Source organism: Condylostylus longicornis, unplaced genomic scaffold (assembly GCF_029603195.1).
Source record: "Condylostylus longicornis isolate FDR11 unplaced genomic scaffold, ASM2960319v2 ptg000055l, whole genome shotgun sequence".
In the NCBI taxonomy this organism is placed as follows: Eukaryota; Metazoa; Arthropoda; class Insecta; order Diptera; family Dolichopodidae; genus Condylostylus; species Condylostylus longicornis.
Window position 1 is genome coordinate 7,160,043 of NW_026578024.1, and position 26,591 is coordinate 7,186,633.

A 26,591-nucleotide genomic window follows, 5' to 3' on the forward strand; every position below is an offset into this window, starting at 1 on the left:
TCCAACATTTTTTATGAATTCATGGATTTTGTTGGAACAAATTAAAAAGTTACCTTGAATAAAATCTTAATTCCTGTTTTGTTGACACATTAAACTTCAATTTAAAAATTATATAATAGATTTGTTATATAAAGCTCGGCTATATTGCCACTTTTAACAGATGACAAATGAATGGAACTTTTAAAATGTTTAAGGTTAAGGTAAAATGTTAAGGTTCTTTAATTTCAATAAAACTTCGAAATCGTTTTAATCAAACCGATTCTAACAAGAAAATTAATCAAACATTTTTAATATGTCAAACACATCAAACATAAAATGTGTGAGAAATGTTCCATGTCTGAAACATACTTAATGTTTGATTTAAAAACAATATTATTGTATTTGAATATTTATTAAAAAGCTTAGCATTTCCATTTGAAATTCTCTTATTTAAATAGCCACTTGCATTTAAAATAATTTCCACTTTATTTGTCATATGAAGTACTTAAATTCATTCACTTGATTTAAAAATGTTGTAAGTTATTGTACTTTTAATATTGCTCTAATCCAATTTAAATCTAATTTTTCATAACACTTGCACATTAAATATTCTTAACGTTTTAAAAGAAACATTGGATGTCCTTAGAGAATTTTTAGAATAATTATTTTATCATTTATAAATTACATTGCACATGAGACCATTTATTTATCTTAAATCGTAGATAAATGACAATTTTTCACATTAAATTCTTTAATGTTGAATTCACTTGTTAGAATTAATTTATTGTATTTTAATTCTATTTTATTAAATTTATATTTTGTTATTGTTAATTACTTGAATCAAATATAATAAAAGAAATTACATGAAGTTGTACTATATTTATAATGGGAGCAGGTGTAGGTACCGTTGCAAGACTTATTTTTAAAAACAATAGTGAATATAAATATTGATTGCTGTCTTTGGAGTGAACTCAGGAATCAAAATATTGTCATATGAGTCAGGTAATATAGGAAAGCAAGAGATGCATTCTTTAAGGAAATATGAAAATTTTTAACAATTAAATGTCCAGACCCTGTCTGGTTAGGTCCTCGCTATTCCGAAAGAATAATCCTTTCCGCGACATTGTTTACAATATAATAGAAGAATACACTAAAATTGTTTAAATATTCAAATACATTACAAGATTAGGCCACAATTAAGTGTTCTTAGCAAGACACTGAGAACATAAATAAGTACCAGTAAAAGATATTTTAGCTCACGTCATATCTTACCCGCAAATGATAAAACAAAAATTTGACATTGGGATATTTCGCCAAAAAATCTTTTTCAGCCTAGATTTGCCATTGAGCTACTCATAAGGTCAATCAACTTTGTAACATTTTTTCGAACACTTTTTGTTCGAAGCCGATTCTACGTGTAGAACGCGCATGGAATAGTAATTTGTATCTGTTATATGGGATATAAGAGCGTTTTGTTCAAAATATTTTTCATTTTATTTTTATTCCCTTCTTTAATTATTATAATTAAATTTAATTAACAGTTAAATATAAAATTTACAGTGTTTGTATAAAATTAGAATATTTCTATTAACCTTTTTTGTGTAAATACGAGCAACAATTTATAATTATATATAGTAAGAGATTCGTTTACATCGTTTAATTTTCACAATTTCCGTAAAACAGGAGCATTAACTTGCTTCTACAATAAAATGTGATGCTAATGTTGAACGATTATCTAACATAATCCGTCATACTTTATGCATTCTAATTTAATGGACACCAAATTTTCTATATAGGTAGATGTTAAATAAGCCTACACTTTTTATAGCCTAAATTTTAGCAGGAATATCAAAACACATACGTGCAAACATTCATATATCTTATGTTCTATATTGCTTACGATTAGCCTACAGTAATGTTAGTTACTCTCTTGGATATAATTAAGTTGATTTATTTTTTATTAAATGTTAAATTTACATGCTACATATTACATAAATCCGGGATAAAGATTATACCTAAAAAGAATATTATCTTAAAAGGAATTTCTGTAATTTTTTTGAAACTTACATAAATTATGTACAAATTTCTATATAAGTGAAGTAGGTAATTATATGCATGAAGATTGTACATATATTTTAATGTTATTTACCTTTTAAGGTCTCGAATTTTTTTTGCAAAAGCAAAAAATTTAATCTTTAATTAATTTGTGTGTACCACTTAAGGTAAATTCCCTATATTAAATTAAAAAGATTAAATTATGTCTTTATAATCAAGGCAATAAATCGTTTACGAAATAATTATATTTACACACACAAACATAAATGTTTATAATATATGTAATAATAAAATTTTGTGAAACATAAATTTTTAACAGCCACAAGATTTAATAGGAAATCTTTTAAAGAAATTAAATTGAAGCGAAAATTTTTTTTTTTTTGAAATTTATTAATACCTACATTTTATGATTTTCATTTACTGCCGGATTTCTATTTTATCTAAGTATGTATGCCATGTTCTAGAACATAAATGTTTTAATATCTATGTATATGTAAATGGATTTGAGTTCCAGCTTGAGGTTATTTATTGACATCCTATTATTACTAATACATAGGGGTTAAAATAATACTGGGGGTAATAGTGATTAGAATGGCAGTATAGCCGTAGATCTCGTCTGTGACGATAATGTCAGAGGCTGTGTATGAATTGGTGGCAATTAAAACTGTATAACACCTTACTTCAGTTTCAGTTCTTCAAAAAATTAAGGCTCATAGTTACGTTTCTCATTTCTAATTTGAATTGAGTATACAAATTTGTAAAGTGTTTCTCACCTTAGTTAAAAGTTTGAGGCACTCTTATTTTGCTCCTTACCTGTAAAGAAAAAGAAAATAATTTTAGTATGATTTTTTTTCAATAATTTTGCAAAATACCAGAAAAATTTAATGGTCTTAAAAAGAAATTTCGATTTGTAGTTCACATTATTTACAGTGGAACCTATTCAAAACTTGAATGATTTGTCAATATCAAAAATAAATGCTGTAGTCGGTTTTTTATTTTATGAACATGTTTAAATATTTGAAAATATTTAATGAAGTTTGATTCATTATGAATTTTAAGTTAAAGAGACAAAACAAAATAGGAAGCGAGGGTGGGAGGATATGCCCATACGCAAATTCTTAATTCCCTTTGATAGTTTCTTTTGTATAATTTTTTTAATTTTAAAACCTTACAGATTTTTGTTCGGATTTAGTTTGCTAGGCAAAGTAGAACTGAACAAAATTGACTCAAAACCAGTTGAAAAAGTATAGCAAAAATTGTTCAATGGAATTTATTAAATGGAATTATTGTAGTACAGAAAATGCTTTGTTCAGTATACTCTTCAATACAAGCACATCTGCAATTCAATAAAAACTTAATACAAATTTTGAATATTCACCATTTAAGCAACTAATCGGAATTTAAAGCAAAAGAACTATTTTGATATACAATTCATATTTCAACTTGTCAAAACGAAGAGTCAAATTAGATCACCGTGACATCGTAGAGGAAACTAGATCATCATCACATTCTGCTAATTCAAAAATGTCGACTTATTTTCCGTGAAGGCGTCCTCTTGGAGTAGTAGTTTAACCCATATTTACTTTAATAAATAATGCATGCAATTGGAATAGCTTGAAATCTACTATTCTCAAAATATTAAGCTCAAAAATTGCTTTCAATAATTGCTTAAAAATTTAATAAATAAGTTGCTTTATCAAATTTCGAGTTGAATGAACAATTTTACCCTTGAAATTAAATTTTTTCATGTTATCAATTATCCTATATATCAAGCAATATAATTTGACTAGATTTTAGGTCACGAAATTTTTATTATGTTTCCATTACCATAAAATTTTTTATATGAACGACAATAAAATATTTATTTTTTTTATTTTCATTTTTTAAATACTTTAATGTTAATTAAAAGACAATAATAAATTTTGCTTCAAATTAATAATGAACCAGTAAGATTTTAAGTAAGTGTATAAAATAATTTTAAATATTGTATACAGTTAAGGATATAGCAAAAAATATAATAAGGATAACATTAGCGATAAAAAGTTTTTTAATTAAAATCGTTATTTTGTTTTCCAATGAAAAACTTTAAAATATTTTAGAAAAAGTTGAAAAATACGGGAATAAAATGAAAATAAATATTTTGTCTCGTATTGGAAACAGTAAATACTGTTACGGTAAAAATAATATTAAAATCATATTTTTCGTTCTTATTAAGTCTTGTACAGAGAATGGAGTGTTGGAGTCGAGAGTATTGGAGTGCTCCCTAGACATGGTAATAGGATGTGTCCAGAATCCAAATACTAGTGATGTTTTTCTCTTTAAGCCCCTCTTCTCGAGTTCTTGGGCCTCAAAAATTAAATTTCTAAAAAATGTCCCATTTCTATTGTCTTTAAATTTTTGTTCGTTTAGACGCTTTGCGAGTACTTGAACATCACGTCTTGATCACTCTGTAAAATTTAGTTTTAACTATAAGTTTTGTATTATGAAACAAGAGTAGGTACACATTTTAAATTTAGAATTTTCGCTCCTTTAACTCTCCTTCTAATTTAATTTTAAAGTTTTATTATTTTGTGCCTTTAAAATTTTTGAATTGAAAAATTTTCTTTAAAAAAAGTTTAAGAAAATTTTCAAATTTAAAATTATTTACTTCAAAAGTTACTATATTGTAGTTCTATATTCTATAACGCAGTTGTATTGGAGAAAAACAAATTCCATAAATCACTCCTCTGATAGTCGAATTATATAAATGATATCTGAATGGCAATAAATAAATCCGAGATAACTAAAAAAATAAATACAAACTAACGTATATTTTAATAGCTGTACAATGTCATATTGTATTTAGAGAGTATAGTGTTAAAGATAAGAGAATTTTAAATTTAATCGGTGAAGGATCTTAAAATGAGAAATGAATATTTGATTATATTTTGTATTATACCGTATTATTTGTCTAATTTTCTTATCTTAGAACCTCTAAAATCTTGTAAGTTAACGTTACGCTATACTATCAATAGTAAAATTAAGAATGGTTTAAGTAAGAAAGAGAAACCCTAATAGTAGTTATTACAATTATTACAATTTGAACGAGCGAGAGAGCAAAAATCAAATTTAAAAATTGTCTCTTAAGAAAAAGAACATGTGCTTCTCTGGTTCCAATGAATGGTTTTCATGTATATTGAAGATAAATTTAAATATAAGAAGGGATTAAATAAAGTTTACATGTTATCGAAGAATTAAGTTGTCGAAAGTTGAAATTTTGTAAAAAATCCGGAATCGCTGACTTAGAAAGTGGTGGCAAAAATTTTACAAATTTTTTTTTAAAAAATAAGGTAAGCTGTCGTTGAATTTTTAATTTAGTTTGACATCTCTATTTATTCATGAGGTGTTGAATTGGGTCCAAAACTTCTAAAAATAATACAAATTTTTTCAGTTCTTCAGTGTGGTTGTCGTAATTTTGAGCTTTTCGCTAAAAAATTGTAAGAATTCTCTTATTTTTCGACTCATTACACAATCGAAACTTGCTGCATGTTTAATATATTCGAAAATTCTTTTTGAAGAAAATATTTTTAACTAATTTGTGCTGATGTGTGTTAGAAAATTTAAATTTAAACCATTTCATAAATGATTGTTAAGTTCATATTTTTTTCCCAGGACTTAATTAAAACCTATTTATATATATATAATTCGTAAATTTCCATTGAAAGTGCCTCCATTCCATAAAACTTTTTAATTTTAAATGCCTAGAATTTTGTTTTCGCAGATGGTATTCTTTCATATTACTTTCATTATTCCTCTCATCAACTTTTAAATTAATATGATAAATCTAATTTATAATTGAAAGAAATAAAATAATCGGTTAAGCAAACACGCCCAGCTAACATGTTTTTCACCTTTTCATTTTCATAAATCAGAATTTTTTTTTTGATTTATATCTTTTATAATTATATAACAATATAATAATAATGAACTTAAGAATTTTCTAAATTAGATTAAATTTTAGAAAGTGAGGATAAAAATTATAATTTATTCTTAAATTTCAATGAAAAGAATTTTAATGTTTTATAACCTCTTTTCAGAGAAAATGAAAAAGAGGACCAAAATATTGTTTGAATAATAAGAATTTCCATATAAACAAGGAGGGATTAAGTAAAAGATTTATGTATATGTAGGTGTATATAATGCTATTTATATATTAAGTACTTATGCAATATATTTTAGGTAATTTCTCTTTTATAATGAGGATTAAGGTATATGAAGAGATAAAATAGGAAATTATGATATCCATCATCTTAAATCACCTTCTCTTTTCGAAACAAAAATTGTAATTTCTTTTTTTATTATATTAAGTAATAATGGCAAAACAAAATTTAATTGATGAATACCTAAATTTGTACAGCAACATGTTTGATTGTAATGACAGTTTTCTAATTGGAAATTCTATGGAAAGCACATAATCTGATAAACTCGGCTGCGGTATAACAACTTTATTACAGTTTCTGACTTTCTTTTTGCGTAGAAAATATAAAAATTTCATAATTGATTTCATAGTTCTGATGATTTTTTTTGTGTTATTCTGAAATTAAGTCATAAGTTTTGCAGACATTTTGGAAATTGACTGTAAAAATCAGTGGTAAATTAGTTATTTGCTTCAGGTTAGTAAATTTTTGTCATAATTTTAAAGAAAATCTGTTTGTTTGTTTGCTCATGAATATTTTAGTGAAGGTGCAATTTCTTTACCAAAAAATTTTTACATATCCCTTCTCCCCAGAGACTTACATAAGTGTTCCATACTGTGTCATAAATTAAAATTTTTTACAAATAACTGCGCCAAAACTGCGATTTTCGAATATATTTTAGATCAGAATCAAATAATAGGGAATTATAATAATTATCTTAGTAATAATAATGAATCTTAGTAGTTCATCCTTGAATATAATACTATAATAATTTTCCAGAAATGGAAAAATTTCCATTTATAATTTTCCATTATAGTTAAGGTTGGAAAGAAGATTATATAAATTTTTTTTGTTTTATGTGAAATTCTAAGTATTAAAATTCAGTTAAGGCTCAGTAAAGCACAATATACAAAGATAAACTCGTTAAATCTTAACTAATGAAGTGGAGAAGACTTCAATAAATTTGACAGGACATGTGTTGCACTAAATTTATTGTAATGGAAGACTTCAATTCCCTCAGATTTGTACGAGAGTAATTTATATTTCGAGATCGCAATGCTGTACCACGCCGCAATTTTCAATTATTTAATCTACATTCCCGTTTAAATAATGTTGTTTCAGAAACCCTGTTTTTAGCGTTTGCAATAATTTCACATCACATCGTTCAGATGTGATGTGTAAATCAGTCAGATAATTAAAAGCTAAGTGTATATGATAAGTTCATATTTATTGAAAAAGAGCAACGAATTAAAATTATATTTAAAATCCATAACAAATTTTTCCGATTAAACATTTTTAAACATTGATCACAACTATTGTGCTTCATATGAACAAATAATTATAAAAAGCAAAATAGTTTTATTTTAAAATCTTTCAGGAGAAAACTGGAACATCGCAGGTATAAATTTCCTATTGAAATTAGCAGTCATTTTGCATTATTTTTAGTCCATTTACTATTAATTATTGACTGAAAAGATATGGAATAAAAATATTATTTTTATTAAATTAGGCTCTTAAAGCGAAATTAGAAGTCATCAGGGTAGCAAAAACCTTTAAAAATTTCTCAAGCATTAATAATTATAAATACCTTGTTCTCCTGGGCGTATTCTCTTTCTAAAGAATCAAATAAATTTTAAAAAGAATACGAATTTCATATGAAAAATTTGCATTTGCCTCAGAAATCTTTTATTGTAGTAAGGGAATGCATGCATTATTTTGAACTTTTCATTTATATACGTACGTGTTTGCGGTTATCATTGCTCTTCTTCAAACAAAATATCCTTGAAAATGTTCTTTTGAAGTATCATTTAAATTCTATTGTTTGTTAACAATGAAATGAACGTTGGTTTGGGGAACAATTGCATGTTCTTTAATACTCCTTGTGTACAAAACAAACATATTTATGTTTTTTCTGTATAAATTTTTATTTTTTTTGTTCAAAAATGTCTTTACTGATGTCAAGTGCGGCATAAAAAAGAAAATATTTTTTTGTTTACATTTTTGTTTTCTCTGATGTCTTAACAAATGTGGTTAAGAGAGAGAAAAACCGTCAGGATGTGAATTATGTTTTTAGCCTTTTTATATTTTTCGTTTTTTCTTTTTTTCTTCAGAATCCTTTGCATTTGGTAGTTTTATTGTTTTTTTTTTTTGAAAATGGATGCAAATATTTGTTTTAATATTCCATACAGGCTTGCGAAAATTGTGAGATAAATAAGGGATTTGAATTTAAACCTTCTTTAACGTTAACATTATTATATAATACACGCTGAAGAATTCCAACCGACAACATGCGACATTTTAAATATTTTGTCCCTTTATTTTTTTTTAAAACAAAAATTATTAAGCTCTGAATTTATTTTAAAGAGCAATTCAATTGTGGTGCACCAGAGTATTAGAAATTAATTGAGGAGAAAATCACATTTTCCGAGAACTTCTTAATAACTAATGTAGCTCGATAATGTTTGCATATTGTTTTAAAAGAACAATGAATTGTTTATTGAAATGGACGAATCAGAGTGTATATAAGCCGAAAATGAGTACATCATTTTTATTACTATGTTTTTCTTAACTTCGTTTCTTGTTTGTTTGTCAGCAAATCGTGTTAATTAAATTTTTTATAAATTTTTAAACTCTAATAAACCAGATCTCATGACAGATTTCGATGACAGCTTCAATTATATTAGCTCAAAATAAGTTTTCGGTCCTATATAGTCCCTAGGCCCTTTTTTTGCGAAAACAAATTGAAGGCTTCTAAGGTGTAATCAAGTGGGGTAACACTGAAAAGGTCTCGGCATGCTCTATAAGTTTTGTTCGAAGATCGTCCTAAAAATCGATTCTGCTAAGCCGAGGGTTCAAATTCAACTCTACAAAGGCAAAAACTGTCAAGTGGAGTACGGTTGGATAGGTCTTGGTGTGCTTTAAACTTTTTCGTGAAACAAAAATTTTTCTTATTCTATATTATTTCTGTCTTTGTGTAATCCTGGCAAACCACTACTATATTTAATTTCTCGTTTCAAATTTATTTACTTCATTCTGCATCAGGTTCTTGAATTAATTCATCTAAATACTAACAATATATGTTCAATCAAAACTAATGCGAGCGCCTGTAGATTTACAAAATATCGACACTATTTTCCAATCAACCTTTAACTAATTTGCCATTTTCTTATTGTTTTCAGAAGTTCGACAAATTCCTATTAGAATTTGTTAAAATTCTTTAATTTTTAAACTATTTTATTGAGCTTTGAGCAATAGTCAATGCGTTACTAGTACCTCGAATACAATATGGGTAAGATTAGAGGGAAGGCGAGGGTTAGGCATTGTTATAATTTTCAAAAAGTATAAATGATTAATTAAAACATTTTGCAAAAAAAAGTGCAAAAAGGTTTGACAAACAACTTTCTAATGGTCAAAATTAAATATTAAACTATTTGGCTTACAAAAAATTTGATATCGCACCTTATTGTTTCCTCCATATTAAGGGTAAAGAGTGACATTTTTAATTAATTACGGTATTCACCTCAAACACTGATTGTTTTAAATTTTAATTTTTTTTTTTGATTTTAAAATAAATTTAATTTTTTTGGTTTCCTTTGTTTTTGCGATCTTGTTGTTGTTGTTGAATAAAATATTGGTCCCTTTGTTGTTTAAATTTTTTGCCTCATTTACTTTTAAAAGGGATGCAGAAATCAAGCAAAAACTCTCTTTTTTTTCTACTTTAGTATTCAATTTATGCTTGTTAACACCTAAAAAAAAATATGTGCGTCATGATTTTTACTATGTTTACTGCTAAACAACAATATTATGTATACAGGCCTGTGTGGCCGTGCCTACAAATATTCTATTTCAGTTATTCTATGAGAAAAGAAAAACAAAAATGGAAGATATGAAAAAAGCCTTGGACTAGGTTAAAATTTAGAAAAGGAAGAAAAACATTTTTTAGTTCTTTTAATTTTTTCTTAGAGTTTAATATGAGGTTTGTACACAATTAGACTCTAATGATGTTGGCGACCTTTTTTATGTTTATGATTTGATTAATTTTTTATAACTGATGTGAGGTTGAATTTTAGCAATACAAAATTTTTTATTAATTTTATTTGATAAATTTATTTCAAACGAGTAAAAAATTTTCTGTGTTTAGTTTTACTATTCAAGTTTTCATTGAATTCATCATGGTTCAATGATCCTGCCTCAAAAATATTTGTACACCATAAAAACTGGCTTAGTTTTACCCATATTTCATATGGGATGAGTAATACTTGAATAGTAAAATCAAATTAATCAAATAAAATAAATAAAAAATTTTATATTGCTAAATTTCAACCTCACATTAATTATAAAAAATTAACGTTCCCTCAAGATGTAATTGTATATATTTTAAGTTTTATCCTGACTAACATTTATTTGCAATGTACTCTAGTTATTTTGCGCCACACTTGGTTATAAAATCAAGTATTCAAAGTATTGACCAAATTTACAGAAATGTATATAAAATGTCGTTCAGTAGACTTACTTGCGATGGCTGGGAAATGGGCCAGAAGTAGACCATCTCTCACTACCTATGCGGGGCTTGACTGGTCACGTGGAGCAGAGTATGTGTGACGATCGACGCGGCGCGGCTTGATGGCATAAGGGATTTCGATAGATTGTTCAACAGAGCCGAGTGGCTTATATAGGTCACTTGTAATCGTAAGCTCAATGGCGTGGTGGTATCTAAACAGCACATCTGTGCTAATTGAGATGCGCTGGATATCCTGCACCGGTCATATCATCCAACACCTTCTTTATATGCATGTAATGAAGTGACACTCTGTGTCACTAATTCAAATCTTTATTATTACAAATCATCAATAAATTTTTTATATGCAAAGCTAGACTTTTCATTTTAAATTCAAAAACCTAATCAAAATTAATAGCTATTCTTTATGATTGAATAATTTTCAAAAGATTCAATGACACGGAATACTATTGTTCTCTGCTTACTTGACTTCTAAAAATTAAATCGGCGCTGTTTTATAGGAAAATTGATTTCTTTTTATTTCTTCTCTCATACTTTTATTAATAATTGAAGTCTACTAGAAACGATGACATTAAAATTAATTAAGTACCAATTATATGAGATTTTTGTATAATAAAAGAAAAATATTTTTTTCCAATGTTTTTTTTTCCATCCGTGAGATATGCAATTTTCTGAAATCTTTCAAAATGTTTTAAAATTTATTTTCAATTTTCTTTTTTATTACTTCTCTTATTAAGGATATTTTCATATATCTGACAGCGGTATAATGTTCCAAGTGGAAATAGCTACTGTTAATATTGCTAAAACCAAAATAAAAAGAAGAAAAAAAGAAGACTTTTTAAAGAAAATAACTTAGAGTAAACTTTTTTTTTTTTTTTTTTTTTTTTTTTTTTTTTTTTTTTTTAACATTTATAAAATTTTTACCATTATTACGGATATAAGTTCAAATGTTTTCGTATTAACGGAATTTATAGAATTACTAGTTTTTGTTTGCTTTTGTGAAGTGCAAAACAAAATAAAGTTAAGTATAACAATTTGTATGTTAAGTATAACACTATGTATAACACTTTAAAATTCAAATTTTAAAAAGTTTAATATTAGATTTTTAATTCAAATTAAAGTAAATTTCCCTTATCGATTACTTAAGATATTCATGAAGAATATTGCCGTGAAAAGAGATAAAGAATATTTAAAGTTTACGCTGAATATAAACATTTGGGAAAATTTTTGTGTAAAACGAACTGTTTGGTAAAGTTTTTTCAAAATTTTAAAAATTATTTTGTAACTTTTTGGCAAAAAATATCTCTATTTGGTTTCTTTACCTTATTAATTACATAACCGTCACTTACTATCACTTATTTCTTAAACTAACAAATGCAAGATTGACCGGTATCCTTGGTAATTTCTTTCAAAATCATTAAATTATTATAGCGTATATAAAGGTATAATAATTAGTTATACAGATATTAAACTGAATTCAAATAATTTTAGCGCAATAAAATGTTAAAAACTTTTCTACTGAGCTATACCTTATATATTATTGTTTAGGGGACAACGGTGTTCCTAACTTTTGCTAGTAAAAAACATTTTGAAGGGGAATTCCTGAAAATTTATAGTTAGATAAAATAGAGAATTAATAATAAAATTTATTAACACTTTCAAGAAGTATTGGAATTAAAATATTTTTTTTGCTCATATGAAAAACATCCCTTCCTAAATTCTAAATTTTTAATAGCTAATATTCCCCCATTATACCTTTTAAGGTTGTTTTTATAATACAAAAGCTTAATTTAAATTAAGTTAATCAAAAATATTATTTAGCCAGGAAAAACTTTGTCTAAAATTATTTTATGTACCATAATAAACCACCTAAAATAAATTTATTCACATTTGTTTTTGTAGGACTACTATGGTTAAATAAATTTTACAAAAACCCCAAAAAAAATAGAATTGTTTTCATGGTCTCAACATTAAATTTAAATAAAATTAACAAAATACAAACTTTATATAAAATTATTAAAAACAAATTAGGAAAAATTCAACCAAAATGAATTAAAATCTAACACAATCTCACATAGTGTATTTAGTATATGTTTTACTGTACTACAAAAACAAATAATATTTTGTCAAGCAAAAGGAAAGAAGAGAAAACTGAGTCAATTAGATATTATTAAAATTCCAGGGATTCAGGGCATATAAGCACAAAGTATATTGTTCTAAATATATATAAACTAAATTAAAGGCTGTTATACAACTATACTCGTATCTTTAATTTATAACAATAACAAAATAAAATATTAAAATATTCTCTTTATATTTTTAATATATGGCTATTTAAATGTTACCAAACTGAGACGAGTAAATTAAATTATAAGTTTAAGCAATATGTATATAATATATTTTACTTCCAGATGTCTTTAGGCAGTAATTAAAAGCTGTTTATATACCTTTGCCAAGAGAGTAGAAAGTTATTTGAGTATATTGAGATGAAAGCATTTAAATGAATTAATATTGTTAGAACAAATGTTAATAAACAAAGAACTGTTAGAATAAATTCAATGAGAAGAGTATAAAGCGAGTAAAAAACTATTAATAAATTGTATTGTGAGTTGTGACTCACTGCAAATAGTCAACTTTTCTACTGTATATATGGAACTGAAATTAAACAAATACATTTATATTACATTAAATATGTGCCTGAGTATTTGAAATAATTTGAATTGAATGCAATTTTATACATTCATTATTATTTTCAATTTGTTTGTATAATTTTTGAGGGTCGAATATCAACAACACATGTAATTATAATTTTATTCCTGAAGAAAGCAACCTATAGAACAAACCGAAAATAATTTTTTAAAATCTGTGTAAATCAATCACTGTCTAACTAAAAAAGAGTAGGTCACTGACTCTGCGAAAAAAAAGAATTTCAATTTTACCATCTCAAGTGTCTCTACTTTTCATCTGCCCTGCATTTGTATGAAAATATTTTCGTTGTTCACCAAAAAAAATTAATTATTTAAAAAATTTTTATTTTCCTCTCACAAATTACTTACTTTGCAGATAAAATTAAAATATTTATTAAAATGCTGTTCTTATACAAGTCTTATGACTGAAACACCAAAAGTATTTTCACAGATCAGTTTTTCATAATAAAAATCCTAGATAAATGTATCATCGATTGTATCGTTACAATATTTTTAGAAACTACACATTTTTTTATTTGACAAACTATTGTTGACTATATGCCATTTTAATTATAAAAGCAAAAAAAGAACAAATATTTGGGAATGATCAAATTTTTACAGTTGAAGAGATTTATATCAAATTTGGAAAGGTTTGGTTTATAACCAAATATAAATCTATACATACATATGTATGTACATACATATATGGAGGAAAATCGTAAAACTTTAGGATAAATTTCTTTGTCTCGATTCTATTGTATTTCTTCTAGCAAATTTTTCAGTTACAAATTCTATGAAAATCCGCTAGTTCTTTCCCAAACATAACGCGTTTCATAAAATTTAAAAAAAAAATTCCTAAATAGAAAGTGAAAAATTTTCCTTTCAAATTTTGTTATTTTTTTTCTCTCATAAAATTTTCCTTTCGAAATCCTTTCAATTTATAATTTTCACTTTTTGGGAACTTTTACATCAAAAATATAAATTGAATACACACATATATAAAACTAACAGGATATACGATATAAATAGATTTATTATTAGAACTATGAAATTAGTAGATTTACACCACCAATTTTGTTTTGTTTAGATTTTAGATTATAAGTTTTTCTTGCCTACCTTTTCCCCTTTTATATACAATGTGTGTATATATGTGCTTATAATAATTTAAAATGTTCTAAATTTTATACATATAGACAGAGATATTGTCTATTAGTTCATTGTTTATAAAAAGTGTAATACATTATGATATATATATATATGTATGTATATAATCCTGTTTCTTGCAAAAATTCTTAATTTTTGCCTGACTACCACATATAGACAGACCGGCGTCAGATTTTTTATTATGAACAAACATTTTAATTTAGTTTTTATATACACTCATTGTTATATTGTGTACAATACTGCAATATGATGATTAATATATTGGTATATAAGTTGTATAAATGTAGGTGAATAGGTAAAATAGTATAACACTATTCTATATAGTTTGTATCAATTTTTAATATCGATCCATTGAGATTATTTTATTTTTTGTATCTATATACACATGTATACATAGGATGGTATTTCGTGCCTTCTATAAAGACAACAAAAGAATGAAAAAATGTTCTTCTGTGTAATATTTAAAAATTTACAAAAAAAAAAAAAATTTCCTTGAAATAATTTTCCACTACATTCATTTTCTATGTAAAATGTATTAAAGTAAAAAAATTACAAGAACAAAATGAAAAAAAAAAAATAAGTAAGTATTTTAAATGTTTTTACTGTTCCTCTTTTTCATTTGTTACGCCTTCCAGGCTTACGAGTACTATCATAATATAAAACTGTGTACATACATACATATGTACGTATACAAATTGTATTATAAAAATTTTTATAATGGAAAAATAGTAAACCGTAAAAAAAATTTTTATGGAATTACTACATGGAAATTATTAAAATGAAACACGATAGTTACCGAGTTTTTTTTTTAAATATAAGGAAATAACTATTATACTTTCTTCTTTTTTTTATATTTATTAAGTTATAATGATAAATTCTATGGTTACTTTCAGAAAATAAATAAAAATATAATGTCGATATAAAAATTTGACTTATACCAACTTTTTAATATTTACCTGACTTTAATCCTGAATTTTTATGAGAAAATTTAGTTTGGATACCATGAAAATTCAAGGAGAATTCGGAATGAATAAAAGCGATATGGGTTTTGTTTAAGAATTCAGAAAAAATTTAAAATAATATTGATGAATTTTCTCTTAAAAAATGAAGTAGAATCAAACCAATGATTTGCAAACTAATATTTTTCCCTGGAATAAATGAAAATATTAGTTTTCAGAAACAATCTAATTCAGTATTTAAATTACTTTCATTCATATACAAAAATAATTACGTACATCAAAAATATTGCATACATTTCGGATGAGGCAAAAAAAAAAAAAGGAATGGTCGTAAAGTCGGGAAATTAAGGAGTGGCCGTATGGAACTAGATTGTTGGAGGGAGATATTAGCAAAGGAATTCTTCCCATCGAACCACCGCAGACAAATATTATTATAGCCCTTCTACTTTCCACTTATACTATTCCAGTTCCAAGTAAATATCTAAGTTATGTGCGGTCGTCTCCTCGTCGTCTCGGTAGAATTCACACAAAAGGGAATCTGATTTGCCCAGTTTGTGCAAGTGATATTTAAGAGATAAGTAAGAACCAATCTGACCATTGGTGCAGTGGTTATGGCACCGGTCCTTTAACCAAAGGGTCTCGGGTTCAAACCCCGGTCAGGTCACTATAAAAATTATATTCAATATTATTATAACTTAATAATATATACAATACTAATAAAAATATTATACAAGTAATTTTCAAATATTCCTAATATTCGATATTAAAAAAAACTAAGAAAAATAAATAGTAAATATTAATAACCTCAAATAATTAATATATAAATAAAAACTACGGCAGGCAAGTCACCTACCTAGTTAAACCCTATGACGCTATGAAACTGGTGCATGAGAAATCATGCACTTAGCCCTATGCTCCTTCTAGGAGTGAACAAAGGAAAAAAAAAACTCGACAGTTAAGTAATTGAATTAAGATAAATATTTATTGGAATTTTTAAATGGCATGGCAATTTGGAAAATATAAGGCGCCCGAAATTCAAATTAAGGAAACTTCGAGTGGCGATAATTTAGGAAAGGTAGAGTTAGCAAAAAATTTTCTTCGAACAAAATGTCAAACTTCTGAAACTAACGGTCTAAAAGGAAAACTATATCAAAAATTTGAAAACAAAAAACGGGTATTAGATAACGGGTTTTAGATATTTTAAAGGCCACTTGGTCATTTTAATGTTTGACTATGCTGTATTACAGTAGAAGAAGCAAGCCACAGACACACGGACACATAGCCTAAGTGAAACCAGTAATTATTTTTTTTCCATTTTTTTTTTTTTTTGGTAAAAAAAAGTGTTAAAAATATCGAATATTGGTAAATTCTAACAGTAAAAACTACTTTTTAGAAATATCAAAAATTTTCGTGAAATTTTTTCAAAGAAATAAATATAGTTGTTTGTTTTGCTCTTGGTTTTACTTTAAATTTTTATTATTGGCATGTTTCCCAAAATTTTAAGAAATTTTTAAATGATTTTTATCTTTAAAATTTTGTAAAAATATTTATTTGTTTTTATTACTATTGAATAACACCTCCAATAAGTAGATCCTAAAAAAAGTTATGAAACATTTTCAATAAAACTATTTTTATTTTCATAACTTTTGAAATTATTTTAATTATGATTTCGAAAAATGTTCCACTTAGAATCAAGATAACGACAAATTTTAAACAACGCAAATACAGAAAAATTGTGTCATTTCTCTATAGCTTTGTCGCTTTCAATATTATTGTGTTTTTTTTTTTAATTGAGATTTTTTAAGATTTTTCTTACATAAACGAAAAATTTTTTTTTAAAGTTTGAAGAATTTCTATTGTGTTATTATAGTTTAGAGGGAAAAGTTTTCGTTAGTCATGTAAATATAGAAGGAGAATGTATTATTATTTAGACACACTTCTTAACACACTTCTGTCCCACTATCTATTTTCTAATAGAAACTAATTTAATGCCCTTAATTGTTATTATTAAACAAATTTAAAAATTTCAAAATATTTTTTTAAATAATTGCATCAATTTTAATTGCTTCATATGTGCGTGTGATTTGTTTTTTTTTTAATTTTTGAAGTCATTACGGATAAGTTTAACTGTATAATAGTTTTAAAATATTTATATAGGGATAGGAAAAGCACACATTATTAACTATACAATATTTAATGTTCATAAAAGCAATTTGAATTTTTTATTATACTTTAATAACCCTGAAATATTTAATATTTTATTAATGTACGAGTATATATATATTTTTAACAAAGAATATGGGAAATATTGTGTCATTTTGAATCACTTTGAATGTACCCTATTAAACATGAAGTTGTTGAATTTAAAAATAAAATGCTGATACATGTTGAATGAATATGAATATGTTGAAGCTATAATAACAAAATATCGAATAAAATGGAGATTCAGGTTGTGTAGTGCAGTAATACGAGAACTATGTCGAAATTAGAGCAATCGTAATTTACGCTATATGACAAAACTGCCTCGTGAAGTTTCCAATCATTACGCAAAGAGAAGAAGCGGATGTTGTGTGGTTAAGAGGCGACAAATATTGCATAATGAGATGTCACCTAACACAAAATTAATCTTAAATAGAGTATACCGAATAAAAAAGAAAATTCAGGACTTTGCAGAATTAATTGGAAATTGAGCGGAACGAAATTTTCAGATAAGACATCAGTTCTAGAGCGGTAAACTGGGGTATGTTTCAAACTAAACGAAGAGAAAAATCAATAATGGATCTATAATAATATGGGAAAACTAATTGTTTTCAACACGTGAAATGACGAGGCAACTTTTAGATGCCGCTACATAGATTTTAACCGATGCAAGGAAGTTAATTTTGATTCGTATGAATTATATTGTAAAATTCATAGGCAAAAGTTCACAACACATTGTTTTCTCAACTTAACCGAAATGCAGAGATGAGCCTTCACTAGACGTAAATAAAGAAATCCTAATTCCTAACATTTACGCAATAATATTCGGAAGAAGCAATATAGAAATAAAGAAAGCGGCTGCACCTGGCGAAATTCATTATAAGTTCATCAAAGTAATAGTTCACAAAAAATGTTCAGTATGTACGCAACAAAAGTTTGAAAGAAGATCTTTTTGGTAAAGATTTAAATCGGCAAGAATAGTCAATAAAGGCAATTGAAGACGATTACCAACACCGTCATACAGACCATTCTGCATGTTAGGCATGGCAGGAAAACTCTTTAAAAAGTCAATTAGATCTACATTGTGTGTGGTTATTTGGACACGCTTTGATCTTGCAAATATGCAATTTGAATTCGGATAACTCAATTGAATTTCGAATAACTCAATTAGAATAGTAGTAAGAGCATTGAAGTCAGTCTGTTCTTTTGCGAAAATTATTCTAAATACAAATTTACAAAATTCCTGCAGGTTTGAATATTTGAAATTATTTTATATTTTTATTTTAATTCGCATTTGTGCACATATTGTAAAATTCATAAAGGATTAAGTATAGAAAAAGAATTTAATGATAACAAAAGAAAGTATGCATGTTCTACAGGTTCTACTCTTCTTTAACATACAACAGGATTTAATTAATAATAAAATAGCAATTATTTTTTCTACTGACGTTGAGTTTTTCGTAACCTCATAATCATAATGCTATAAAATATTAATAAAAATATAAAAATAACGTTTATGTGCTCTTTTATTAATTGACAATGACATTAAGATTTTAATATTAAAATTTCATTTTATATTTTTTCAATATTTTGCATATCAAATTAAATTCAATATAAATTTATGACAGTATTTAAATACTAAAATTCATGTTCTATCATATTCCTAGAATTAAATATTGTACATACAAGTACATACAGACATATATTTATAGAATAAATTAAAATAGTTCAACTACACATAATTTTCATTAATCCTGTTTAATAATTCTTGAAGAATTTGTAATATGAGTGTGTTATTCGTTTATAAAAATTTTATATAAAAGTAGCATAGATCAACCGTATAAAATGTACTTAAAGATAACAAAAAAAAAATCTTACATTAAAAATTATTATAAAAATTTTCAATTTAAAAATAAAATCTTTTTCCTATATGAAAAGCTATTAAAATTTTATTTAAGATTTCTTTTTTGTTGTTGTTTTTTTAATGTATTTTTTGCATATAGAATTTTTAATGTTTTAATTGATATAAGCCTTATATTATGTACAATACAAGATAATAATAGAAATTTTAAAAAGAAATATTAAAAATTTATACTGCAGAGAGTCTATAAAGGTAATACACGTTATCTAGATTGTCCGTCCTGCTTTAAATTTAATGTAAGCAAAGCAAAGTGCTTATAAGTGATGGGATTAAATTAGTTTTTGTGTATTTTGTGTTAAAAATTATTGGAATATGGCGAATATGAAAAAAGTACTCCGACACCATCAAAATATGCGACGTGTTTGGTATCAAAGTGTACTGCTAAAGAATATAGTAGATAACACTTTGTATGAAGACAACATTCACAACTTAACAGCTTTTGTATTAAAGAAACTTTTGTTTTACTTTTTGAAATTTTAAGAATAATTCCGTTTCTGTGTCAGATAAGCGCATAATCAAACATGATTTGGAAGCCATAGAACAAGGGCTTTCTTATGAATATTTACATTAGTTATAATCTCTTAAGAGTTCGAAATTATAGGATTTTAAGAAATATTAGCTTTTTTACGTTACGCAGCTTCGTAATCAAAATTTTTTCTAAATAGTTTAAAAACTAGATTGAAAATATCTAATTCAAGAAATTGTTAAATTTCAACGTATCGAGGATCATTTTCTAGCAGATCTTACAATGCAATAGAATCCTTCATTTTGTATTTTTGTATTACTTGTCATTTAATTGAAATCTAATTATCCAGTCTTTTCAAATGGAATACACCACAATAATTAAATTAAATTTAATTAAATCGTTCAACTGGCAATAAATTTGTAAAATGAAAAATCACTGTACTTATACAGAATTTCAAATAAAATTTTCATGTACCTAAATACTTCAACCCTAAACATTTCAAGTGCGACAGCATAGATGTACCATATATGTATGTATTGTATAACATAAGCATTTTAAAATTATAAAAGAAACGAAAACGACTTTATTTAATTCATTCGTTTTTATTTATAATGGGACTTGTAATTGAATATTATATACATATGTACACAGACACATATACAGGGTGTCCGGGACTCAATGGTATTCCCGAAGCAGGGTGATAGAATACATGCAGACGAACAAAAAACACCTAGTGACATTTTCCTTTTTGGGCCCTTGTTCTCGAGTTATGGGGCCTCAAAGTTGAAACATCCAAAAACCGGCTTATTTTCACATTTTTATTTATAACTCGGGAAATGTGACAGGTATATTCAATCTTGTACACTCGTTTTAAAGCTAATGAAATACTCATTCTAACGGTTTACCAGCGGTTGCAAATACTTTTTTAGTTTCAGAGATATTTAAGTGCAAAGTCAAAATTTGTTAAAAATTTTTTTTTTTAAATTTTCGTTTAACCGTCATTTACTCATAATTCCTCGTTATCAACCTATCATTTTTTTTACAGGAAGACGAGCCCTATATTGTGACCTTCATTTTGATATGACATAATGTGAGAAAAATTTTAGAAATAACATGTCTATCAGGCGAAAACTGAGGCCAAAACCTTAGAAAATTAACTAAAACAACGTATTTTTCAAACAAAAACAAATTTTTTTAATCTTTATTACGCAGTATTATGCATTATTAACTTGTACTTTTTCTTTTCCAAAACGAAAGACATTTGCATTACCTTTTTTTCTCCACAAAATATTTCCAAAAGTTTCAGGAATATCGTGTCTACGAGGATCAAATTTATAAAAAAATTAGTTATAATCGATAAATTAGTTATAATCCAAGTAATGTTCACCCTCTGATCATCTGCGTATTTTGATATTACATATTCTAAAAATCCAATTGTTGATCTTCAGGTATAGTTAATGTGGAAAATTTTAATTTTCATATTATTTACAAGAACGTTTTTTTGTAAGTAAACTTCTTTTTTTTATATCCATATATCCTTATAATAATACTTTTACTAATACTTTTAATTGGTACTTTTAATATTCTTATTCACATGAAAGTAGAGTTAGTAAGTATTTTAGTATTCTTAATCAGAAAAAAAAATTAAATACTTTTTATCATAACTACATTGGACCCTATTGCTCCAACCACTTTTCGCTTTTATTTAAATCAACTTAAGTATCAAAAAAATTGGAAAATTTCTGTTTCATCAAGATTTAAAACACTAATGAACTTCACCTAAAAAAAGTACTTTTAATTTTGATTCATATTATTTAAACTATTATTAAGGATATGAAATAGAAAAATTTGTATAAATAGCATTTTAGTTAATTTTGATCACTTTAATTTGGCTTTCCTAATAAAAAACACTCTTGTAAGTAACAAGAAAATTAAAATTTTCTATATTACCTACAGGTGAAGATCACTAATTACATTTTTTGAATAATAATAAAACACAAAGAAGGTTAAAGGGTGAACGTTTCTTGAATTATAACTAATTTATCGTGAAAAATCTCGCTTTTGTTGTTTTTTATAAATTTGATCCTCGTAGACACGATATTCCTGAAACTTTTGGAAATATTTTGTGGAGAAAAAAAGGTAATGCAAATGTCTTTCGTTTTGGAAAAGAAAAAGTACAAGTTAATAATGCATAATACTGCGTAATAAAGATTAAAAAAATTTGTTTTTGTTTGAAAAATACGTTGTTTTAGTTAATTTTCTAAGGTTTTGGCCTCAGTTTTCGCCTGATAGACATGTTATTTCTAAAATTTTTCTCACATTATGTCATATCAAAATGAAGGTCACAATATAGGGCTCGTCTTCCTGTAAAAAAAATGATAGGTTGATAACGAGGAATTATGAGTAAATGACGGTTAAACGAAAATTTAAAAAAAAAATTTTTAACAAATTTTGACTTTGCACTTAAATATCTCTGAAACTAAAAAAGTATTTGCAACCGCTGGTAAACCGTTAGAATGAGTATTTCATTAGCTTTAAAACGAGTGTACAAGATTGAATATACCTGTCACATTTCCCGAGTTATAAATAAAAATGTGAAAATAAGCCGGTTTTTGGATGTTCCAACTTTGATGCCCCATAACTCGAGAACAAGGGCCCAAAAAGGAAAATGTCACTAGGTGTTTTTTGTTCGTCTGCATGTATTCTATCACTCTGCTTCGGGAATACCATTGAGTCCCGGACACCCTGTATACACAATATATGTCTATTAGGTATACAGGCTGTTTCACATAGAGTGGCAAATAACTTAAGGGATGATTCTTTGGTGATGGAAATTGTTTGAGATGGGGAGGGGTGCAGATATAATTGTTTCCGAACTACTGCCAGTTGAAAAGAGGTGCCAAATTTTTGTGTCAGAAGGTTGTATTACGTACGACTAATTACTCTTATTTCGGTCTTAAAATAAATTAGATTTGAGCCATTAGATTTAAAATCTAGATTCAAAATCTTGAAAATTTGTGTTATTTTTTGTATTTTTATATTTTTTGTTTGTATTTGATGCCCTACTATGAGAGATAAAAATTAACCCGTACAATATTTTTTTTTCAACAGACTGTAGGAAAACAAGTATATCTACACTACTCCCCGACTCCCCCGCTTCACACTCCTCATTCACTCATACACTTTTTTGATGGAAATTTTTAAAGAATCAACCCTGAAATTATTTACCACCATATGTAAAACACCCTGCATAATGCACTTAACCTATACAAATATAATTTAATCTTTAACATTATTTTTTTTTGAATTTTTGAAATTGCATTATTATTATTATTTATTATTTTCTATTAAAAAAAAAAACTAGGACATTATGAAATTTATTTTAGTTAGTCATCATAAAAAAATACAAATTGTATAGAATTAAAAAAATTATGGGTAGACACAAGGTATACATTGTATATATATACGTATATACAATAATATAGAAAAATATCATACATTCCATTAAATCAACATCCTTATAAGGATATTATGAGTAATTTTCAAAGTATCAAGGCATATTATATAGAGAAAGGATCTTTAAAGAAATATTTTTATATTTTGTTTTGTATTATTATGTGATGGCTACATTCTATTTAAATAAATAAATAAATAAATTGTAAAAATATTGAAGATTTTTTTTTTAAATTAAAATTTTTATTTTATATTTTTTCTATTTTATTTTCATAATGATTTTTATGATATATTTTTATTGTAAATGTGCACAATATATGTACATATAGATATTTTATAAATATTTTATTTATTTCGTTAAAAAAAAAAAATAATTTTAATTTAAAATATAATTTTTGTTCTTGTTTTCTTCTTATGAATTTGCACAATAAATATTTTTTTTAAAGTATGTATTGATTAAACAAAATAAATTTTCCTTTCGTAAAAATAAAGGATTCTACACTCTAATATGTTGAAATCAAAACTTTATATTGGTATTTAAATTATTTTTTTACACTCAACAACTACAATAAATTGCAGCCCTTTTAATAATCCTTTGATATGGTTTTGTATTAACTCTTGCAATAATTGTGTATATGTTTGTAACAATATTCTTATATTCGTTGTTTTAAAAGAAGAAAAAAATCATTGTAATTTTCTCCCTATATTCAAATATTTTTACAATAAAACATGCCTATTATAAAATATTGTCCTCGTATAATTTTTGAAGGATTTTAATTTTTAAGCATTTAAATTTCTTTCATTTATATTCTTCAAAAATAATAACGTTTTTATTGCATTTTATTTAAATATATAGCATGTATATTGAAAATTTTGAGGGAATACACTTTTGCGAAAACAAGGTCTTTTGAAATTCGTATATATATAATACTTAAGAGTATCTACCACACATTTATATAAATTAAGAATATACAAAAGAAAATGAATTACAAAAAAAAAACAATAGAAGAAAATTATTTCGTTCTTTAAGAATTATTTTGCGCTATAAATGTCCTTTGATATTATTTATAATACAATAAGAATATTACTATAATACTTAAGAGTTTTAACTATATAGAGAGTAAGTGTTTTGTATTACACGAATTATGTACCTGTATATAGACAAGATAGTCAAAGAAAAAATTAGTAGCAGTATATGCATTTATGTGTTACGACAGTAACTATCAATTATTATGCGTGCAGCTTGAAAGTAGAAGTTTTTTTGGAATTCAAAAATTTATAAAAGCTTGCAGTGTAAAGTCAACATTTTCATACTATTGCTTTAATAATATACTCGTAAGTATGAGCGGAAGTATTATTAGATGTTATTTAAAGTGCTCTTATTCTCCCTTTGTACTCTCAGGGCTCAGATAGATATGTAATTTTTAGTTTTGCAACTGTTTTATTGCTTATTTGTATACCATTTGTTTATATTTCAAACACATGCAACTATATGATCACATGCAGTTAAGTAATCAAAGGTTTGCAATTTTTAACAAACTGATCGAATTTTTATTTAACGCATCCGATTAGAATTGACGCAATAGTATAGTTGGTTAGATGTGCTCGCAACGATTCTACAATCAAATCGCAATTGCAAAACTAAAACTTACATGTCTGCTTCAGAATGCGTGTCATAACTTGTAGTATGAGAAATTAAGATTATAATAATTTGAATAATGAAATTTGGTATAGAAATGAGACAACAATATTTTCAAAATTTTGTATATCAAACATGTATGAAATGATACGAAGTTTAAAACTATTCTTACTTTTTTTATTCCTTCCATTTTGTTATTTGGAGTTGGAACCGCTACTTTCGTTATGTTATAAAAAACAATTATGTTTCATACTTCAAAATTAAATTTTCAATAACACTCACTCAATCAAACTTTAAATTGTTACTCGACTGTGAGCACACATGTCTACATACAATTTTTGTATATTAAACTTCTTATAATTATGTATGAATACTTATAACTTTCGAAATGAATTTTTTTGTAAATATATATATGTATATGTATAGGATTGATGCAGCGAATTATTTTGCATCGAAAAAGAAAAGTCGGAAAATAACAAACGGTTCTGGTAACGTTTTGACCTTTGAAAATTCTGATTTATTTTTCATTTTTTCTGTGATTTCGATTCTGTTGTGTTTTTATGTTTTCTGTTTTTCTTTTGTGTCACATTTTATACAAACAACATTTTCATGCAATCGGCAAAATGAATTGATATGTCCTTGATATTACTTCATCCTTTTTGTAGAATAAATTCCAAAAAAAAAAAAATTTCCAAAAACAAATAAGTTAAAACAAAGAATTCTCTTTTTTTTATTTCTACTTTTGTGCAGTACCTTCCCTCTTTTTGATATAGTTTTTATCTTACCATACACACACAACTAATATGTGTCGATAATATGTGACGACATCACAATACATACATACATGTAATTTATATTCACAAAATATAATCCGCATATGTTGAAAATTACTTAAAAATTTATTTATTCAAATATTCTGTTAAGAATGAATAAAAATAAAATTAATTTTGCCAACTTTAGGATATTCTTATGAAATATAGCGTTGTAATATGAAATGCATATATTTATTTTTTCAGATTACCAATTCTTGTGTGTTTGTGTACAGTTGGTTATAATCTTTAAAATGCAATTGGCAGAAACCATATTTTTTATAATGCAATTTTTTTCATATTTATTATGTCATGCAACCTCGAAATAACGATATTTTTAGTGCTAATATATTTACGATATCAATTTTTATAAGAAACTATATTTCTTAAAATCTTTAAATGTATAGCAAAAAACGCCACGTTACAAATCATATTGGAGACAAGTTCATTAAAGTTTTAAAAAAATTTTTGTGTAATAATTTTTTATGAAACATGCAGTTTTTGCATTGAAGTCTGAGATATAGACTCAAGTATGTGCTTGATTAGATCGAATTCTGAGTCAATTT

General features: G+C 25.7%; 1 protein-coding gene across 8 annotated transcripts in view; it reads right to left on the reverse strand.

The window, feature by feature from the left end:
• LOC129612106 (GATA zinc finger domain-containing protein 14) overlaps positions 1 to 26,591 on the reverse strand; it is a 169,129-nt gene that overhangs the window by 120,597 nt on the left and 21,941 nt on the right. The window lies entirely within an intron of this gene.